The sequence below is a fragment of the Trachurus japonicus genome, chromosome 1 (genome assembly GCF_045865225.1).
Source record: "Trachurus japonicus isolate A0001 chromosome 1, Traja_1.0".
NCBI classification, from domain to species: Eukaryota; Metazoa; Chordata; class Actinopteri; order Carangiformes; family Carangidae; genus Trachurus; species Trachurus japonicus.
The window spans coordinates 11,247,232-11,268,354 of NC_140907.1; positions in this window are offsets into that span (position 1 = coordinate 11,247,232).

The window sequence follows — 21,123 nt, forward strand, 5'->3', positions numbered from 1 at the left end:
AGTTGGAATATATTTTTTATTTATTTATTTTTTAAACCTTTTATCATGAAATCATCGTGACAATGTGATTTATTCGTCAAGTATTTATCTTCTCATAACAGTTATCTGAGACTCAGTATGTTGCACCTGGTCAAATGTGATTACTGATGTGTATACATAAGAATAAAAAGAAGAATGTGCCTGAAAACAATATTATTCCAACTTTATCGGCAAGTGTATACAGTATGTCTGTACATATTATATACGCACACTTCCAGTCAAAAGTTTAGACACACCTTCTCATTCAATGGTCTTTCTTTATTCTTATTACTTTCTATGTTGTAGATTCATACATAAGACATCAAAACCATGAAGGAATTATGGAATTATATAGTACACACAAAAGTGTTAATTAAAAGTGTTATCTGTCACCTGACCTAAACCCAGTTGAGGTGGTTTGGGATGAGTTGGACCGCAGAGTGAAGGTAAAACAGCAACAAGTGCTCAGCTCCTCTGGTAACTCCTTCAGGACTGTTCTCCTTCTGAAAACTGTTCCAGGTGACGACCTCATGAAGATGACCACAGAATCAAAAGTGTGTAAAAAGCTGTCATCAAAGCAAAATGTGGCTTCTTTGAAGAATATATAATATAAAACATATTCTGCTCTGTGTAACACTTTTTTGTTTACTATATAATCCCATGTGTGTTCCTTTATAGTTTTAATGTCTTTAGTGTGAATCTACAATGTAGAAAGTAATAAAAAATAAAGAAAAAAACAAACTTTTGACTGGTTGTGTACATTGGCCATTAGGTTTAGCACCATGATGAACTCTTGGTTTTCTTCATTGTCAGTATTCATTCAGCAGTCATAGGTAAAGTACTTAGTGGTTGAATAATCAAGTAATGGTTTTAAACACAGGCCTTAAGCCACATTTCACCCTTACATTAAAACAGTGGGTTGACTTGACTTAAGCCACAGCTCACCCATCACACTCCCACTTACAACGCTCTAAGAACGAAAGCCGCGTCTGTGATTACTAAGACAACAAATTATGCCAGAGAATGTGGGCACAGGACGGACTGGAGGGATTGTGGTTGACGTGAGCGGGAGGATGTGTTTCATGCTGGTAGTCTGGAGAGGAACACTAATGTTGACATCATCCTTGGTGTGTTCTCTGTTTCAATTCACACATCAGCAGATGTAGAAATAAAAAAGACCGTTTCACAATCTTGAGGCTGTCTGAAGCTTCGCCCTCTAAATATTTCTGCTGGTGGAAAGAAAACTGGACTGGTTGCAGATCAGACATGGGAACAAGCGCTAGTGTGATAGTTGGTCATCCTGGTGTTGTTTGACAGTGAAGACGACAGATGGAACAAAGTCTGAACATAAAACTCATCCACTTATTTCACCTAGTGTTTCTAGATCACAACTCTAAAAACTTAATCTGTCTAAACATATGATGGCATCATCACAGTGTCTTGCTTTGGACCAGTGTAACAGTGTAAATTTAATTGTGACTGGATGTGTCAGCCTTGTGATAATGTGGCAGCCTGTTCAGAGTGTCATCTGCCCTCTAACCCTAAATGTCATGGTTTTGCCCTGTTTATTTCCTGTTCTCGTGTCTCTTGTCTCCCTGCTGTTTATTGTGTAATTAAGATCCCCATTGGTCACCTCAGCAGTGACTATTCTTCCTGGGGTCAACAGTTACAGTATAATTAAAAAGCTAAAGTGTAATTGATGCGAATATGTACACATTTCTCCACGTATACATACACATACAGTGAATTCGGAAAGTATTCAAATCCCCTTCAGTTTTTCACCATTTGCTATGTTGCAGCTTTATGTTTAAACAATGACACACTCACATGCTCACATATGTAACAAAAACAACAATTATCCTGAATAAAGCAAGCAAAATGGAACATGTATCAATACAGCAACAATAACCAGAAAGAACACACTGAACTAAACTTGAACAAAAATAGGTAAAAAGGAAATGAATGAAGCAGACATACAGGATAGATTATTATAAGAATTAGATGGAGTGTAAAACAATCGGTTGATCAAGCCAATCTGTGATCACCTCATGTGTCTCACTTGTGTGTGATTGCTCCTCTTGTGTCTCTTTTCTCCCTCTTGTGTTTTCCCTTTGTCCTTTTGTTGGTTCATCTGCGTTTGTGCTCCGTGTTGCCTTTGTGTTCCCCTTAAGTTAATCAATCAGTTCTTCATTCAATCATACCTGTCTTTTTCATCTGTGTCTCCAGTTCCTCCAGAATCATACCACTAAAATGATATGAGGTCCGATGAAAGAATGAAAGAATGAATGAATGAATGAATGAATGATGAATGAAAATATGTCTTGATTCCTTACCACACAATATCAGCTGGTTGTTTAACTGAAATGACCTCTGATGACGTCAGTGCAAAATCATCAATGGTTGTTTTGTCTGACCCTCTACAGAAGACATAGATAAATTACTCAACAACTCTATGTGTAATAGTACTCTGTACCACTACCACTGCTGTGTGGTGCTTAGAACTGGTAGATGAATGATTTTGTGTAAAAATGTTGAGGTTGAGTAAAAGTGGAAAGTTACAGTTCTGTTTTGAAGACAACAATGCTGGAGGTGACTGTTCACATGCAGCTCTGAAAGAACAAGTAAGACCAAATGATTCTGTTTCTCAGAGAGCTCCCTCCTCATGTTACACTTTGTTCACCCCTACTTATGGAAATCCAACATAATTTGTCTTCTTTTAAAATCAAATATGCTGTGAAAAAAACAACACTTTCTTTTTGTAAAATCTCCCTCAAGTAAAAGCACCATCACTGTCTGTGAGTGTCTCCTTCAGAAATCTACTAATACAGTCAATTTCCACTAGGGGGCCTGAATCTGATGCAAGGGCCCTAATAGCTGATTTAAAATGCTCCTCGGGAGTATCTGACACTCTCCCACTCCCCTGCCTGTGGTGGAATGCTACAAAGCTATTCACCTGAATTTATTATCTGAGACAAAGTGGGGAAAGGAGAACTAGTAATAGTAATTATATACACCAGTAAGCAGGACGGGTTCAAAATGTAACCCGTCCGGCCTACTGGTGTATAAATAATGGTTATAGACAGTAGATCAAGGTAAAACAAAATGTATGTGTTCTGTCTGAGCAAATGTGTTATTAATTGTTATATATTATAGGCGACACATATAGATGTATATTAGTGTGTTGTCTCTGTAATAGCATAGGACAACTGTTGTGCTGTATCCATGGCTGTGCATTGAGTGAAGTTTACAAGCCACTGTCTGTTTAATCAGCCTGAATCATCACCATTCAAACGCTGGTCTTGTCTGGATCCCCCTCATTCCTCCTTTCTATACATCATTGTGTATATTTTGCTTATCTAGAGGGCATATTGCTTTCAGCCACTTCACGACGCACACACAAGAGACACACACACACACACACTCCTCATTCAGCCTGGTGTCACTGTTACCATTTGGCCACCACCCGCCCCTCGCTCTTGACCCGCTGACCCCTCCGCGTGGTGTCTGGCAGCGGCCGGGGTCCGATGTGCGGTGACATCACCCGTCACAATGAGTCCACTGCCACCGCCCGGGCTCTACTGTCCATTGTCCTCCCCGACAGCGAGCGGCCTTGTTCTAGAGGAGGACGGGGGCTGGCACGGCACGCTCCCTCTGTAAATGATGAAAGAGAGCGAGGGAGTCGTGCTGAAAGCGCGGGCTTTGTTTGGGCCGACCGCGCTGGACGCTGAGCTGATCGGAAGGCGCCTTTCTCCCCTGACAGTAACTTCTATGATCTGTGCAGATAAAACAGAAGAAAGAATGTGTTTGATGTCGAGATTTGAATAAATACCCTGATGTTAATCGTTTTACTGTGTTAATCACATTTGGTGATAACATAGCTTCTTGTGTGTGTGTGTGTGTGTCTGTGTGTGCCAACATGAGCACATCTACTCTGTGTGACTGAATGAGTCAGAGATTGTATACATGGTTAGTATTTGAGGATATATCACTCTGACATTCAAGGGGGGGAAAAAAAGCTGTGCCTCCTAACTCTCCTCTGCAGGCTTTAAAATTTTTATGACCCTCCCATGTTTGTTTTTTTCTTAATGATGTGGGTCTGTTTTGGTTAACAGAAAGGCCCATGATTAAATCTTCACATGTAGCAGCTTAACAACATGCAATTAAGACCCTCCATATAGAGTGGAGGCCAGAAATACTTTGATAGCTCCACATTCAAGACATGAAACATGACAAGTTCAGAAGATTGTGTGTGTATGTGTGTGTGGTTGGAGAGTGTGTGTGTGCGAATGAATTTGCTGTCGGAGTCGTCTTAACCTGTTGTTTTTGACACATATGAGACATACATGGGGATGAACAGATCAGTGGAGATAGTGCGTGTTTCCTGGAATTCCACAGGGATCCACATCTGGAATGGATTTTTTTTTTTTTTTTTTTTTTACTGCGTTATGAAAGCTCTGACTGACGAGCCGAAAGCTGAAACGAGCAGCAGAAGCTCAGATGTTGTTGTGGTTTCGCCCGAGCGCTCCACGTCAGGTAGCCTGGAGAGAAGCTTCAAGGTGGTAAACTTGTACGCGTCTGGCTGCGAGATTACTACCCAGCCTCTAAACAACTCCGATAAACTATAGTGAAGAGAATATTTTTAGTCTCAGCTGAGTTGTTCTTTAAAAGAAGACGTCTTTGTCCGTCTCCCGCAATCTGTTCTATTATATATTGATGTTTTATGTAGTATTTGATGTGACGGGGCCTGTTTGATCATCTGTCATACCTTTACTTCCTGGGACAGTTCAGGGGCTTTTGTGATGTAAATTCAACATCCTATGGCCCGTGTCCTTTGAAGGATGGAAGAAGTTCAGACAGACCTCGATGGAGAATTTTCTCAGGAATTCACCATAGGTGTCACAGAGACAAAGCCTGCCCTCCTCTCCTGTCAAAAAAAAAAAAAAAGAATCTTGCTCGCTGCCACACCATATGGAGAATTGTCCCAATTTCTCTTCCTTTATATCAGATGCTACGCGTTTCAACTCGAACCTTTTGTAGCATATACCACATGCGATTTGGGCTCTTGTGTGGCGACGCAAACTTTGCGACTTTTTTTGATTTCTCGGTGAGCGCTGTCTGACAAGTTTCTGTCACTCACACTTTTTTTTTTTTCCTCTTCCCTTTTCTCTCTCCACCAGCAAGCATATTTTCTACCCCATCGATTGATTAGCATACATCAAGCCCCTGTCGTCATGGCAAAACTTCATTTGAATCTTCAGTTCTCTCCCCGTGTCTTTCAACCAGCAGCTGTCAGCCACATCAACACTAGACGCGCTCTGTGCCAGACAAAGTTAAATTGAAGCACACTCTAACACTATATATAGATAAAATGTCACTTCTTTCAAGAGACAAGGCACCTTCGAAGTCGTCAATACAGAGCGCTTTATCACGGGCAAAATAACTTTGAAACTGGAAAAGAGAGTAAAGATGAAACGATTATTCTCTCTTCCCACTTTGTGCTTGAAAGAGGGAAAAAGCGAGATTATTCTAAAGTGGGTAGAAGCATTTAAGGGGCTTGCTTTTTGATCTGCCTGTCCGTCAACGAAAACGAAGAGCACCTCCTGATGCTTCTGATCGTTAGGTGTCCTCAAAGTGTCTCAAAGTCTCTTTGTTATCGCTGAGTGCGTCGATTAAAGGGAGGAATATCATTTATTCATTTTCCGTTGAGCGAAAGAAAGAAAGGATTCAAGAGCTTAGCATTCATTTTCGTCAAACTCTCGAGGTGTGGTGATGAAGTCAGCTTTCTTTTGAGAGACGAGCAGAGTTGAGGTAAAAAGATGTGGAGTGAAAGTTTTTGCTCTGCAAATTTTGAAAGGCCTCACTGATCTTCCAGATAAAATAAACGGTGTTCAGACTTTATTAAACTTTTCTTTTAACGACGCGCTTGCAGGACGGCAGTTCTGAGCAGGATTCTGTCTAACAAGGTGTTACTGATGGTTGACGATAATACACAAACATATGCACATCAACGCACACGCACACACATCTCTCTCTTTCTATTACATCTGTTTATATCTGTCTCCTGCGTGCACACACAGACAGAGACACACACGTAGTGAGGCTCATTTAGACTGAGGATATGTAGAACGCCTAACTATAAATTTATTGGGATGTGTCATATTGATTTTAGGGATGTAGGCACACAAAGCACGCCAGAATCAACAACTCCGTATGTGTCTGCTTCCTCTTTTCACCAGAGGACAATGCCATATTCATCTTCGCTCCATTTTCCAAACGCGGTATCTGATTCTTTAACATGCCTCTCAGTCTGGAAGTCCCTTCCATTCCTACTGTTTCAGGCCTTTTTTTTTTCCTCTTTTCTTTTTTTTCAAATACTCAATCCTGTTGCGAGGTGCCTCTTAGAAGTTGAAAAGTTCTTTTCAAGCTCGAAGTTTTTGCCGTCTTCACTTTTCAACTGGCAAGATGAATATCGGTGGGACAAAGCATAGAAAGGAAAAGCTTTTGACAAGACTTCTGAAGGCCCAGGAGCTCGTCCTGTCTCTCCCTTTTGCAGTTTTCCCGTAACTGGCTTTCTCGTGTGGCTGCTAAAAAGACACCGTATCAAATGCAAACTGAGAAGTCACAGTCTTTCAAGATCAGTGGGGCCCTTGTGGAGATGCTGCTCTGCTTAGGTTTTTCACAACTTTTGAAAAATGAGAAATTGGTGCATTCTCTCTTGTGTTATCAGAGCTGCTGACAGTAAGTTCATGTTCTGTATATGCAGGAAGACAATGCCACGAATACATGACCCGGAGCAAAGACGAGTTTTAAGGTGCAACTTGTCAGACTTTATCTCAAACAGTATTGTGATTTATCTCTTGCATTTTTTTTCTTTTTTTTTTATCAGAAACAATATATTGCTGTCAGGAAGTAACAAAGATGAAGCTCACTTCAACGTTAAGCAGACCTCTTTCATTCATAAAAATCTGAAATGTGTGAAACGCCGAAGGCAATTAAACAACACGAATGCTCAAATGAATGAATGCTTATTTTGGTCTCATACAGGCGTTGAGTCGCTCTTTGTAGCTCGCACTGTCTGGACAATCTGTATTGGTTATTTGAAGTCGAAACAGTCAGTGTTTTGTCTTCCACCAAGGTTGGGGGGCCAGTGGTTTAACACTTTCAAGAACCACTTTGTGGGGCGGCCTCAAGAAAGCCTGAAATAGCTGAAACTAGACCTCAGTGCAAATAATCACCCTGGGCCTCTGTAAACCATCATGTTTATGCATTGTAAATTGTGAAAAGGAATGCTTTAACATTGTGTGGCATATGTATTTCAAGGCTTTGAATGTTGGATGGTATCCGAATTTCACCCACACAACCACAGGCTTTTGCTCTCGCCTTTTGACTGAAATATCATTCAGATTCCAAAGAGACTAAAAAAAAAAAGGCAACCTTTTTTGAGGCTGCCTAAAGAATGTGTCTGAAACCATTCCCAAGCTGTTTCCATGCATTTAGCTATCACTGCTGCAGGGTCAAAAACCTTCCACCAACTTCGCACTTACTATTCTAAGTTCTACTTTGGTGACCATGCATTTTTGAAATTACACAACAGGCTTTGAAAGGTTCGCCTGAGTCTTGGCTTCAAAAAATGTTCTAAATCCATAGAAGACAGATTATAATCCTTTGGTCCTCCGCTAAAACTGGACATACAAGGTAACGACGGAGTTCTTGAACACACAGCCAGATATATTTAGATGTTGCGTCAACTTCTCCTCAACCTTTGAAGGAGTTTATGAGACGGCTTTTGGCAGGGTTGCAGTCACCACACCGGTTATCTCTTCCCTACACTGTAATTCACTTCATTTGTAACACACCTCCTCCTTTGATGTGTGCTTTCAAAACCTCGTCTCAGAACCTGTTTACCCACTGAGTCCTCAGAAAGACCGGAGACAGACTAGGTCAAGACAGATGCAAATAAAGTTACACCCACTCAGAGTGTCATCAAAAGGTTTAATACATGACCTAATGTGTCTATATGTGTCAAAGAGGTGTTAGTTGTAACATCTCTCTTCAACCAGGTATAAGTTCAGCTTGGTAAAGTTTCATGTTGAACCAGACAGACATCAAAAAACTTCAAAGGGACTGTGGTCTGTGGTGTATTCATACTAAAGATCAGGATGATTTGAGGGTTCAGATTTGAGGGTAATAATTCATAAGGTCTGTTAAATTGAAGTAAAACAAAAAATTTGAATTCTTGTCACAGTTGCTGTGCTTTGTTCCCATTTTTCAAAAGATGATAAAACACTTTCTGTACGTAGGTGTGGAAACAGGATTTAGGACTGTGGGCATTTCCTATGAGAGCAGTGTTTGACTCCTGGAGGGCAGCAGCCATAGTTTGGAGGGTGCATTGTCAGTTTCAGTAATCAGAAAGTGGAAGCTAGTTAGCGTTGCTCGCTAATTGTAACAGTGATTCCTACTAGACTTGTTTATGCTGTCGCCTACATACGCAGACAATTGTTGTATAATTGTTGGCTGCCTGTCTTTTATTGGTCCTTTTGTTGTGATGGAAAATAACTAGACATTAACAACTAACATAACTCAGCCGGTTAAACCACTGTGTGTTCTCAGCGCACTGAGCATGCTAAATGAGCGGTCATCCACTACGATGGCATGGAAAGCACTGCTTTCAACCATCCTTGTTTGTACTTGATGAGGAAATCATTGTGTTTCAAAAACACAGATTGATCCCCTCAGAACAAAGAACAGTCCGAACGAGGTTCACAGACAATGACTGTCAACATGACAGGTTCAACAGGCGTGTGAAGATCTTAAAACTCTGCAGTCATGCTGCCGCGGCAGCCTTGATCTCCACATTTGCACACGCGCGCACACGCTCACATGTGCGCACTCGCACACACACACCCAAGTAGAATCCACCCCTCTTTGTGAAGCAGAGAGGTGATTTATATAAGGCAGAAAAGCAAGTACGGTGACATTTTGAAAATATGGAGGAAACATGATAAGTAATGTCTTTGGAATGCCTTGACAAGAATGTGCAAGGATTCTGAACTCTCATCTCATCTGTGTAGCTGTTGAACTCTGGCTGCAATAGCTTGTGCATTCCTATTCATTTGACAACATGCAGCTAGTATTTTCATCTGTGCCATATCACACATCATCCCCACAACCCACCGGGGTTACGCAGCCAGTTACAAATGAGCACCGGTGTGGGAGCAACCTGCGCTGGCTTGAGTAAATGATACAACTTGCAAAGTTATGGAACATAAGAGGATGTGGAATATGTTGTTGTTTACATAGAAATGATTTAGCATTTGTTTTTGTCTTTTGAAGATGTCAGCTGATGTCTTGGAGGAAACATCATGAAAATACAGATGATATGCAACAGTTGGTAAGTGCATGTTTATGCCTATGCCCTTAAATTATCCCAGCATCACACCAGCCTTGGAAAGTTTGTTCATGAAACATGTATCATCAAGCACATTACATTTCTACATCTCCGAAAAAAATAAATATCTTTTTCCTTATCCCACCTATCTCTGAATAGTGTTTAATTATTATTTGTAGGCTTTGCTATTGCAGCTAACTTCAGCATTAACAGCTGTTTCTACCTGTCTCAAGGAAGTGTATTCAGCATCAAACTGCACTCCTTTACTAGAGGTGTGCATCTTCACTGGCTTCACGATTCGATTATGATTCACCCATCTACGATTCGGTTCGATACAATTATACGATGCATCACATCCTCAATTTTCTATGAAAACTATTATTTTTGGCACCCCTATCCTTTACTCACCAGGAGCTGTCTCCAGTAGTGGACAGCAGCATCAGTGTGTCTTGTCTCTGTCATATCTTTCCTACAACTGAAGTTAGCAGGCTAACCAGCTAGCTTCAATTTGGTAGAGCAGGGGCCTCCAATGTGTCACTCAGCCCCTTTCCAAGTAGCTCCCCAAAGGGTTAATGAGTCATACATAAATTTGAAAACTTGATGGTCACTCAGCAAATCTGCACCCTGGCGATTTTGCCCGCTGCTGCCTGCATGCGTAAGCATGGGGGCCATTCATTTTCATCGCGCCTGTTTTTTTGTGCATGTCCATGGTGCACAGAGGAAAAATCTCAACTTTTTGAAGGCAGCAATGGACCTGCTTCTCCTACAGCAAAATGCTCCCAGTGTCTCCGTCGGGCTGTGTCTCCCCTACTGTTTCCAACATAGCTCCGCCCAGAGATGTATAATATAAATTATATAACTAATATTTCTTTATGACTTTCATATTTAATAGAGGGGGGTACAACACCTGACAGTAATACACACCAAAAAAACTCATGGGTTATTTTATTTAACCCAATTTCTGGGTTACTTGTGTTGGGTTAAAATTATGGATTATTTTTCAGAGAGTAAGAGAGTATTTTCTGTGTTATAAAGCTAATATTTTAACCCAGTTCCCGGGCTGTTTGGGTTATATACCATTTCTGGGTTATTTTTCAAAGAGTAACCCATTTCCTGGGTTATCAGGATGATAGAGGTTAAAAGCATACTGTTTTCATGAAGAGTGGGAAACAGTTTTCTTTCACGAATGTAAAGAATGAAAGAATGAATAATTAACAACAACAACAACAACAAAAACACGGGTAGCTCTTGGCTATTTTAATTTTGTCAAAGTAGCTCTCACAATGGCTGAAGTTCTTGACAAGTGACAATCACCACCTTCTGTTCCTGGCAGGAAAAGTAGTGGTATGGGTTCATGTCACAATAGTCACTGGATTGCAATCAGTGGCTTTTCTCCCCGAGACTCGAGGCACCCCCTATTTTTCAGACTGTCTGCCATACCTTCTCTCTTCCCTATACTATTGTTAGTGAAGTAAACAGCACCATTATAATTGATATGGGAATATGCAGATATATTGCATTTGCTACAAATGCCCTAATATCAAATTTGGTAACCCTTTGATGGAAAAAAAAAAAAAAAGCATTATAAGTCAGGACTGTGCCAAGGTTACTTTATGCAACAGTAGCTACATGTGCATATAAATGCATATTGTGTATGAATGTGTATTTTATGCATTTTATGCACTGTGTTGTGCATTAAGCGAGTTGCATAATTGACGAAAATGTTCAGGGCTATATGTGAGTGTGTGTGTGTGTGTGTGTGTGTGAGAGAGAGAGAGAGAGAGAGAGAGAGAGACTATGAAAGCAAATGACTGGGAGCAAGAGAAGGTTAGTGTAGAGCACACATGCAAGTTTTGCATCTGTATGATACAGTTTAGTGTATAAGGTTGATGTATAAGAGTAATAATAAAACAGAATTATCCTCATACGTATAAGATAAACATGGAATTTAGAAATGGACATTGTGCAGGGACCCTGATTAAATGGGTACAACACACAAGCGCACGCCATTAGTCCACAGAGCTCCAGCTGCCCAGGGCTCAAAAGTCACGTTGTCCCAGTGTGATTGAAGGTCCAGCTGGTAGACCAGTCCTTTTGATCCCTTTCTCTTTTATGAGAAAGACAAACAGCTCCTCGTCGTCACCAACAGTGGAGTGATTGATACACACGCATTGTGATCGCGGTTAGGCAAACACGTGCATGTGCACATTTACATGATGATGATGGACACACACGCGCATGAACACACACACGCACACACGCCATTTTCTTAATGGATGTCCTCCTTCCCACTGTAATCACTCTGCTAATGAACCTGTTTGAACTCTGAATGAAGCCCAGAACAAAAGGTGGAAAGGAAGATACAGTTAAAGGCAAGCATTGTGTGAGCACTTTATGTACACATTATTAGAGTTTGGATGAAGGGGTAGCAATTAAAACTGGTAGTTGATTTAAATTTGTGTTGTTCAAAGTCCTGCACCTTAACACCAAAATGACTATGAATATCATAATATATGGCTCAGCTGAGAAATTATAGCACTAAGGTAATAACATGAGACAAAGGCCAGTACGTGTTACTGCCCTGAAATGTTACATGGGTATTTTTTTATCCAGCTTTGGAAATTGTCTCTATGTTCACATTTCTAGTTCTAAATCCTTCGAATACAATATTCTGTATTTCAGCTGGAAGAGCTGTGGCATGATTATAGAAATCCTCAGCTGCTTCCATTCATCGTGCTGTGCATCTGCCCACAACTTTTGTTTTGGGTGCTGTGTCTGGCTGGTTATAGGCAGCTCTTGCTGTGACTGTTTGGCTCCCTTGTATTATTTATTTGTATGATACTAATGTGTTTTGACCTGGAAAAAGTGTGCATCCATCTTAACAAGTCATTTATTGCTTATATTTGGCCTTTTTTTAACCTACAGCTACATTGGCCGCTTTGCACTTTATCATAATGGTAAGAATGAAAGAGACTGGAAAGTGAGGGCAGGTAGAGGCCCTGAAATGTACATTATATTTTGGCAAGATACACACACATATACACATGCACTGAAATTGACTGGTACACACCCCATCAAGTGAGCTATCAAGGTGCCCCTAGAATTTATCCTTTATTGATTTCTAAAATATAGTTTCCTTAAAGCAAATGAGTGACTGAACAACAGGTTAAGAATATTAAAACATATTTCATGTGATTTTATTCAAATAGTCTTGGTTTCAAGATATCAAGAAGAAATGTCCCCTTGTAGGCAGTCAGCACCGCTGAATATTTAAAGGGCAGTATTATGATCATATATCATTTCGAACAAACTGAAACAAAAAACAATGTGTCTATTTGCACCTAATAGTCACATCACAGTTACGTGACACCCATTCAGATCACCCAATGGTTCCTTAAACACATTCGTTTTCAGCATTGCACAAACTGGTGCAAATTGTTGTCCACCTTCATCATCAGTCAGACAGGATTTGTAATGAGTAACAGTCATAAGGGAGGGGGCCATGTGGGATGAATGGGCCAAGCACCACTTTCCCCCAGGTGATGGGTTTGACTCCTGTGTATCCATTTTTAGATATTTACTTATTTGTTGTTCACTCAATTTAAGAGAAAAAAAAACATTCAAAACTGGGATTAACTGGTCCTGTGTAGCTTGTGTGGAGGTTTACAGTGGTTGAAAATGAAGCATATTTGTTATGAAAGGCATGAAGCTGAAATTATGCATGAAACACATGTGGGCACACTGTTACTAGCAATAATTACAGTAATAAGTTTTATTTCTCTTTGGTCCAGAGGGGCACTTTGAGCCATAAAAGGACCAGCAGCAGAAAGCATTTAAACACTTTTTCGCTACATTATCAAACTTTTTCTTCACTTCAGCCTTGAGGGCTAAATAAGTTGTTACGATTATTTTCAGCACACTGCTACAAGTGAAACATTTATATGTATCTGGAGCAGTTGATCTTCATATAAACACAATTTTAGTCTAATTTAACAGTTTATCTTATTGGGAAAAACCCCACAGAAGGCATAACCAGAACAATCATGCTGTGCAAGCTAATCCTGAATGAATGTTTGAAGTGAGGTTTTCCAGTGACTGCCTTTTTTTTCAAGTTGTTGAGTGAACCTCTGTCTCCCTTTGACAAACGGAGGGAACAATAGAGGGACAACAGAGAGGCAGTAATAAAGAGGAGGGGAGGAAGGGAATGTGCAGGCGGATCTACACTTCCTGGGTTTCTATTGCCCTAGAGGCCATTTTCAGGGCCGCCTTACATGGGACCCATCCATACATGGAATTTGCATGAAACTGACTTTGATGGGATCTCCCTGCAGCTAAAGTGCCGGGACACGACTTGCATTCATATTCACAACATGGGCACTGCGGAGCACATGAAATGGGTGTCATCTTTCTCATTTTTGCACCAGAGGCGTCAGTATGTCTAGGTTTGTTTTTTAGATGGCTGGGTTTGTAATGATAATCTCTGTGTGTGACAACAAAGTGCACATATACCTAATGTGCTGTAAATGATTATCTCACAGTGGCAGTGTAGAGAGAATGAGAGCACAAGAGGCAGGGTGAGAGGATGGACAGGATGAAGGACACATGCAGGCAGAAACAGACTACAAATAATGATGGAAAAAGATAAAGAGTTTGAAATCCACTAAGGCATACAGACAGAGAAACAAAGGAAAAATCGTCAGAGATATGGGAGAGAGGAGAAGGACAAGTGAAGTAAAAAGGACAGAGATGGAAACAAAAAGATGAAATGAATGGATCCAGATACTGTGAGTGCTAGAGGTTACCCCCCGCCACCCCCTCCCTTCTCTTTCTCTTACGGTAATCCCTCCAGTAGCAGTGAGCTGTTAGACTCCTCCATAAATCAGCGTTTGTATGAAATACCAGCGGGAGCCAAAGGTCAAAGGAGAAAATTAGCAGCTGTCTTTTCCTCTGCTTTCATGTTAGCCGCAGGGCTAATCGCCAAGTGCGCCATCAGCCTCATTTCCACTTTAAAACAAACTCTCCGACAAGCTGGGGAGGAGCTGTTTGCCCACTCTTACATTTTATGGCACCGGATTTTATTCTGTGAGGGAGGAGGAGGAGGAGGAGGAGGAGGAGGAGGAGGAGGAGGAGGAGGGGGAGTGATGGGTGTGTGGGGAGGGCTACTACATGTGTCCTCCCCTCGCTTTCTGCACTCCATCCTTCCATCATCCTCAGGTGTGGGAGGGCAAACAGTGGAGCATGCTCCTCTCACACTGCTTTGTTGACACATTGCAGCGGCGCTCAAGGAGCCGCGTTGATTGGCAGCCACTCTTTCTGCTCAACTCCAAGGTGGTGCTACTTATTAATTCAAGGCCTGCTGAACTTTGTTGACCTTTTCACTCCCACAGTCTTTGTTATTCTCCCACCTTACTGCTAAAGCTTCCCAGAGGCTGAAACGTTTGCATGCTTCCACCAGGTCGTTGTGGTGTTTCCTTATGTGCTGAACAGTGTTGTTTATGAGTTCAATTATCAATTATATGTTATTTAAAATTATTTTATTTTCTAATTTTTTCTCCCTCCCTTTTCTTTTCTTTTCCTCTTCTGAAGTTTTTCCATGTGTTTCTTATTTTTGTGCAGGCTGTGGGTAGTTGTACAATTCAATTCATTTTGTCTTCACAAATACAGTTGAAAAACACAGGAAGTCTCTCTTGATAGAAGAAGTAAGGTCACATTTCTGAAATATGCGATTACCATAAAAACTGAAAAGGAAGTTAAAACCCAACAACCAACAGTAAAAACAACAGTCAGTAAATGGACAGTTTTGAGAAGAGACTTAAAAGGAAGGGACAAAGTATGCCTGTTTGCCACCAGGAGGGCCCTGTGGGAAGATCTCCGGCAGCAGTTAGGCTCATGGGTAATTAGCAGATTGTGGATATATGGAGTCAGACCATTCAAGACTTTAAAGACAAGTAGTGAAGTCTTAAAATCAATTGTCAAATTCACGGGTAACCAGTGAAGGGAAGCCAAGATTGGTGTGATATCTCCCAGTGCAAGTAAAAAAAAAACCTGTCAGCAGCGTTTGTTCTGAATCAGTATAGTCTATAGATGTTTTGTCTGCTGCTACCAGGATCCAGTGCATTACAATAGTCTAATCTTGAAGAAATAAAAGCGTGTGTGACCTTTTCAAATACACAGACAAAAGGGAATGATGTAACATCAGCTACCTGCCTCCGCTGAGCAAAGCAGCATTCCACCACTTTGGTTACCTGAGCATCAAAAAACCAGACCCGACTCAAAAACAACACCCAGACTGCGAGCCCCTGGTCAAACACTGTTGGATCAGGTCCCAAGAGAGAGAGGATAACTGATGCTGCTAGTACTGGGCTTGACAAGAAGTCACCTAATTTGGAGTCAGTTACAGGAAGTTGTTGGACATCCATAGTTTGATATCTGAGGCAGGACAAATGCAGGACAAGGTTCCTCTGTGGGAGCTGGTTTTACTGAGACATAAATCTGTCTATCATCTGCATAGCACTGGGAATTATTATAACAAGTCTATGGATGATTTCCCCAGGGGTTGCATGTGAATGGTAAACAAGACGGGACCCAAAATAGATCTCTGAGCAACCCCACAACACAGGAAAACAAAAGAAGAGGAGGTCCTGATGGACAGATCTTCTCTTCCTTTTCTGATCTTCTCAAATTTCTCTTGTGTTTTTTTTTGTTTGTTTTGATTCTGCTGTTAAAACACACAGACATTATCCATGAATAAAAGGAGCATATTTCCTTTTTTCCTCTGCTCTCTCTTTGGCGTCTCTCTCTTCTCTCTTTTTTTGACCTTATTCCCCTCTCATTTTTCTCCACCTTTTAGTGTAGATCTCTCTTTGCTTGCTCTACACTCTCTCTCCATCTTTTTTTTTCTCTCTGTGGGAATGTTTTCCCTATCGTTTGTCAGTGCAGTCAGCGAGGTGCAGAGCAGCAAGGCTTTGTTGCCATGTTCCTCTTTGCCTATCTGCTGCGCAGTGTGTTTTGAAACTCACCCTCCCTCTGCACACCTGCTGCGTCGCTGCATGACACTGGGAAACATCCCACAATAGGGTCAAAACACTTTTATCTTAGTTTTAGTTATGGATTTAGAAACTCTCTCAGGAATAAACGCACAATATGCAGCTGGCCAGAGCTGAGGTCCTGGATGATTGCTCTCTTTTGCTGTATCCAGAACTTCCTTTATTCACAGTAGGTGGGGTTAACTCTTCATCTTGTAAAAATATCATAACCTCGAAGAATAAAGTCAAGGACTTTAATACAGTGGCTATTTTTGAAACCCTTTGTCCCACCAAAGAGCAAAATAGGACATACACATATGGGTTTAAGACCTCATAAAAGTATGCATTGACATGTGCGTGCACACCCTTTAAGGAATCAATAACCATGACTATAGTTGTAGTTTATGTTGGTTCATAGGTCCTACTCGTGTTTGTTTTTCACTGAAACATCACATAAAATCACAATTTAATTTGAAAACCAGGAACTTTTCTCCTTATGTTTTCTGTACACCAACAATTCATTGTGGGTTCTTACTGAAAATGACAAAATGCTACAAATTAAGATTTGAGACTGCTTTGATTTGTTATTGTAGTTTCTGAATTAGTGTGTGTTACTTTTGGGGACCGTGAGGAATGTCAGGCACAGTGTGTAAAGTGTATGAATCACACTCAAACCAAAAAGTCAAAATTTAAATGTGCTGTTTGTCTGGTAAGGTTACAATTAGATTTACTGCACACTTTACATTTGTTAACATTCATTCATTCATTTTCTATACCGCTTATCCTGCACTAGGGTCACGGGTGAGCTGGAGCCTATCTCAGCTGACTTCGGGCGAGAGGCGGGGTACACCCTGGACAGGTCGCCAGTCTATCGCAGGGCTAACATATACAGACAGACACCCATTCACACTCTCACTCACACCTATGGACAATTTAAAGTCACCAATTAACCTGCATGTCTTTGGACTGTGGGAGGAAGCCGGAGTACCCGGAGAGAACCCACGCATGCACGGGGAGAACATGCAAACTCCACACAGAAGGGCCCCAGCCGGCCGGCAGGTTCGAACCCAGAACCCTCTTGCTGTGAGGTGACAGTGCTAACCACTGCACCACCGTGCCGCCCATTTGTTAACATACTGCAGAAAAGTCACCATCCATGCACATGTTTTTTCAGGCACATTAGCCACAGACACAAACATTTACCAACAGTATGAGGAAAAAATGACACAGACTGTATGCGTAATGTGAATGATCATGCTTATGTAAATGAACCATATTTTAAATAATCAATAAGAGCTGCTCCCAAATCTAATCAATTAGGAGCTGGCGAAGCAGGCTATGCACATGCTGTAACATTTAGGGTAAATAAACACAACGCATCATCACCACACATGATTGGCAGGTAATTAGCTCATGAGCCAAACATCCAGCTGACAGCAACAATAATTATAGATTTTTATGACAAGCACATTTGTTCCCCTTTGGTTCAGTGAGGTAATTTGCGTCAGCATGGATGACAATCAGAGACTCATTCCTACATTTCTAAATTTTCTACATTTCTCTGGTCTGAATCACTATCCCCTTCTTTCTTTCTTTTTTCTTACTTTCAGAGAGATTTGTCTTCTTATCCGTTTGGCTGTTAGCCATTAACCTAATTATTTGTAAGAATTAGGCAAGTGATATGTTGCTCAACAGTTGTTAGTGCCCCCAAAACAGGTGGTGTAGAAAATACCAAGAACAATACCTTTTAACTTTAGAATAAAAAATCCCACGACAAAAATAAACACATGACTTATGTCCAATGCCAACATTTCTACTTTTGTAACTTTGTGATGTCACAACGATAGTCACCGCCCCAAACCCCTCCCATCTAACCTTGCATGATTTGGTCTTACTGAACGATTTCCTAAAATCTGCTAATTTTGATTTGATCGCTCTAGCCCTTTTCCACCACAATTAGCAAGGAAGCAAGTTTATAAATATGGTTATCATATTAATAAAAGCTAATTGATGCCTTTTCCACATCTAGCGTGAATGCTGGCTAGAATTTGTTGACTTGATAACACAACTACAACAACAAAAACACAAAACATCAATGTCCCCTGTTGTCAGTATGCTACGTTAAACTGGCATACTTGGCATCAAACATTGTCTTAACAGTGACGTTGGAACCACATTCAATACGGTAATTATAAATGTGTAATGACTTGGCCAGACCAATCATTTTCCCCATAAGAACTGATAGCTGCTTAAAAATGTACAAATAAAGTGTCACTCATAAGTTCACTTTTTTAGCTCTATTTTTCGGGCGTGCAGCCTTTGTATTGTGGTCCATTTACTTCAAAGTTGAAGTCCTTTTTCAAGGGGTGTTTGCATCTTTTGTCCCCCTTGTGGTAGTTATGTTCACCTCAAATCTTATTTGAGTTTTTTTTAATTGCTCCCTTACATTGTGGCACACAGCTTGAAATAATGCACAAGACTGTATGATTCGAAAAGGCCATTTTAAGTAACAATAAAAGCAAATTCCGTTATGAAATGTTTGTCAGGTTAATGCTACCCATACCGTAAACTGTTTAGTTTTTGCACAGATGTGTGGACGCAGCAGTCACCCACATTTTTCTTTTGGAGCATGTCTGAACTGGCGGGATGTGGATATGTTGATATCACAAGGGCTGGTTGTAAGACTGAATTTCAAACAATGAACCATTGTCATGTCCGCCTGTTGGTTTTATGGCGTCTCCTACTCCTGACTTGTCCTGAAGTTAACAGTTGAACACTGGAACATTTGATCAATAGGGCCAATTCGTTTCCCTTATCAGTGCATGGATTTGCTGTCAGGGTGAGCCCCAGCCAGTTAGCCGTTGTCAGTTTAAACCGCTGGTCTGTAACAAGACTGTTCAGCCTCTAATAGGCCTGACTGTTGCCTCATATCAAGCATTTTTCTACATCATTTGTCTGATCCTCATTAAGAATGGCTAACTGAGCTCAAAGTGAACACTCGCATTTCTCTCGCATTCACAATCACAATGAGAATCATTTGATTCGTTGAGCATGATGAATTGACAAACATAATTAATACACATGAATTTGTTTCAGTAGAATTACTGCAGCGACAACTGACACAATTAAACAGAGGATTCACTGCGGGAGGACAATGCACACGTACAATCTTGTAACAGTAGTCTGAACGCTATATATCTAATATGAAATTGACCATGGTTCTGTGCAGTCACGCAATGACACAATGCAGTGTGCGAAGGTTGTTGGTTTTTTCAGCTATTGCATTTTGTCTTGGAGCTTAGAAGGACTAAATAACAGACGGAAAAACAGACACACACTTTGTCTGTCTGTACCGACTGGCTTGGCAAATATTTGCTCACATCAGATAGGGTTTCAGTTACCACAAAGGTTTGCCAAGCCAAAACGGATTAGGCCAAGCATCACAGGCATTGTTTCTATACATTATTAAACTTTAAGCCACCGAAAAACAGGATTGTAAGAAAAAAGAGGGAGAGTGGGAAGAGAAAGTAATTATTCATCTTGAGTGCTCACACGCACCCCCACACCTTCTTTAGCAAATCCCTCTCTCGACTTTCAAAAGATGACCATTCAATTTTACTATATATTTTTTTAACCTTGTTGAAAACCGAACATGATTGTTGTCATACTTGATTTATTTAGACTTTTCACAAAGTTGAAATTAAAGTTTATTTTCTCAAATTGGGCCTTTTAAAAGGAATGGTCTTAATAAGCCATAACAAGCGGATGAATGGCTGGCTTCTCAAACTTTAAGGGTGTTATGCACCATGTCCGACTTCAAAGCCCGTCTTAACTCCACACTTTAATTGTATCTTCTTCAAGCCTGTCTGCCTGACCGCCATCTGATTCTGCTGACAACTGCACTCCTCTCTCTTCTTCATGCTCATCCGTCTATCTCTCTATTCCTCCCTCTCCGTCTTTCTCCATCTGTCATGACAGATACACTCCCCCTCCCTTCTTTTTTCTTTTAGCTCCTCTAAAGTCACTCTGCTACAAGTGTCAACTCAGGCACAAGCCCTAAATTATTTTTTGGATGAGTGTTGACATCTACCACTCACCCTTCAGCTCATGCAAACAGAATGATGCTATTTGCCCCTTTTTTCCTCTCTCTCCCCACTCTATTTATTTCTCTATCACTACTTCTTTTTTTTCTCCTTTTTTTTTTCTCTGAGCCTACAAACAGACATTCACGCTTCTCTCCATATGGGCTTTAATTTGCCATTGTCCCCCAAGATATTCCTCGCTCAGGCTTGAGATAAAGGGATAATCACTTCAAAGGGAAGCTACGGGGGAGACTGCCCCCTCCCTCCCAGCTGAAAGGAGAAGTGGACAATACGCTAATTGAGAGGGGGAACTGATCACAGGGTCTGTTCAAAGGGACGCCTGGCCACGCCCCCTCCTCCCTCCGACGCACTTAATTTTATTAGTGTTTATGGTGATGCTTCAGCCAAAATTATCACTCAAACCCACCGCAGCCTTTGAACTCCCAAATATTGGGTTATTTGCAATTATCCACCCTCTCTTCTTTTTTTTTTTTTTTGAGCTATTTCAGCTCAAGTGCAGGATTTGAGGGGATAAAAAAGGCGATAAAATGCTTCACAGAATTTATTGTTCGCATTGTGGTAACATATACAGTGGGCTGTGATATGATGC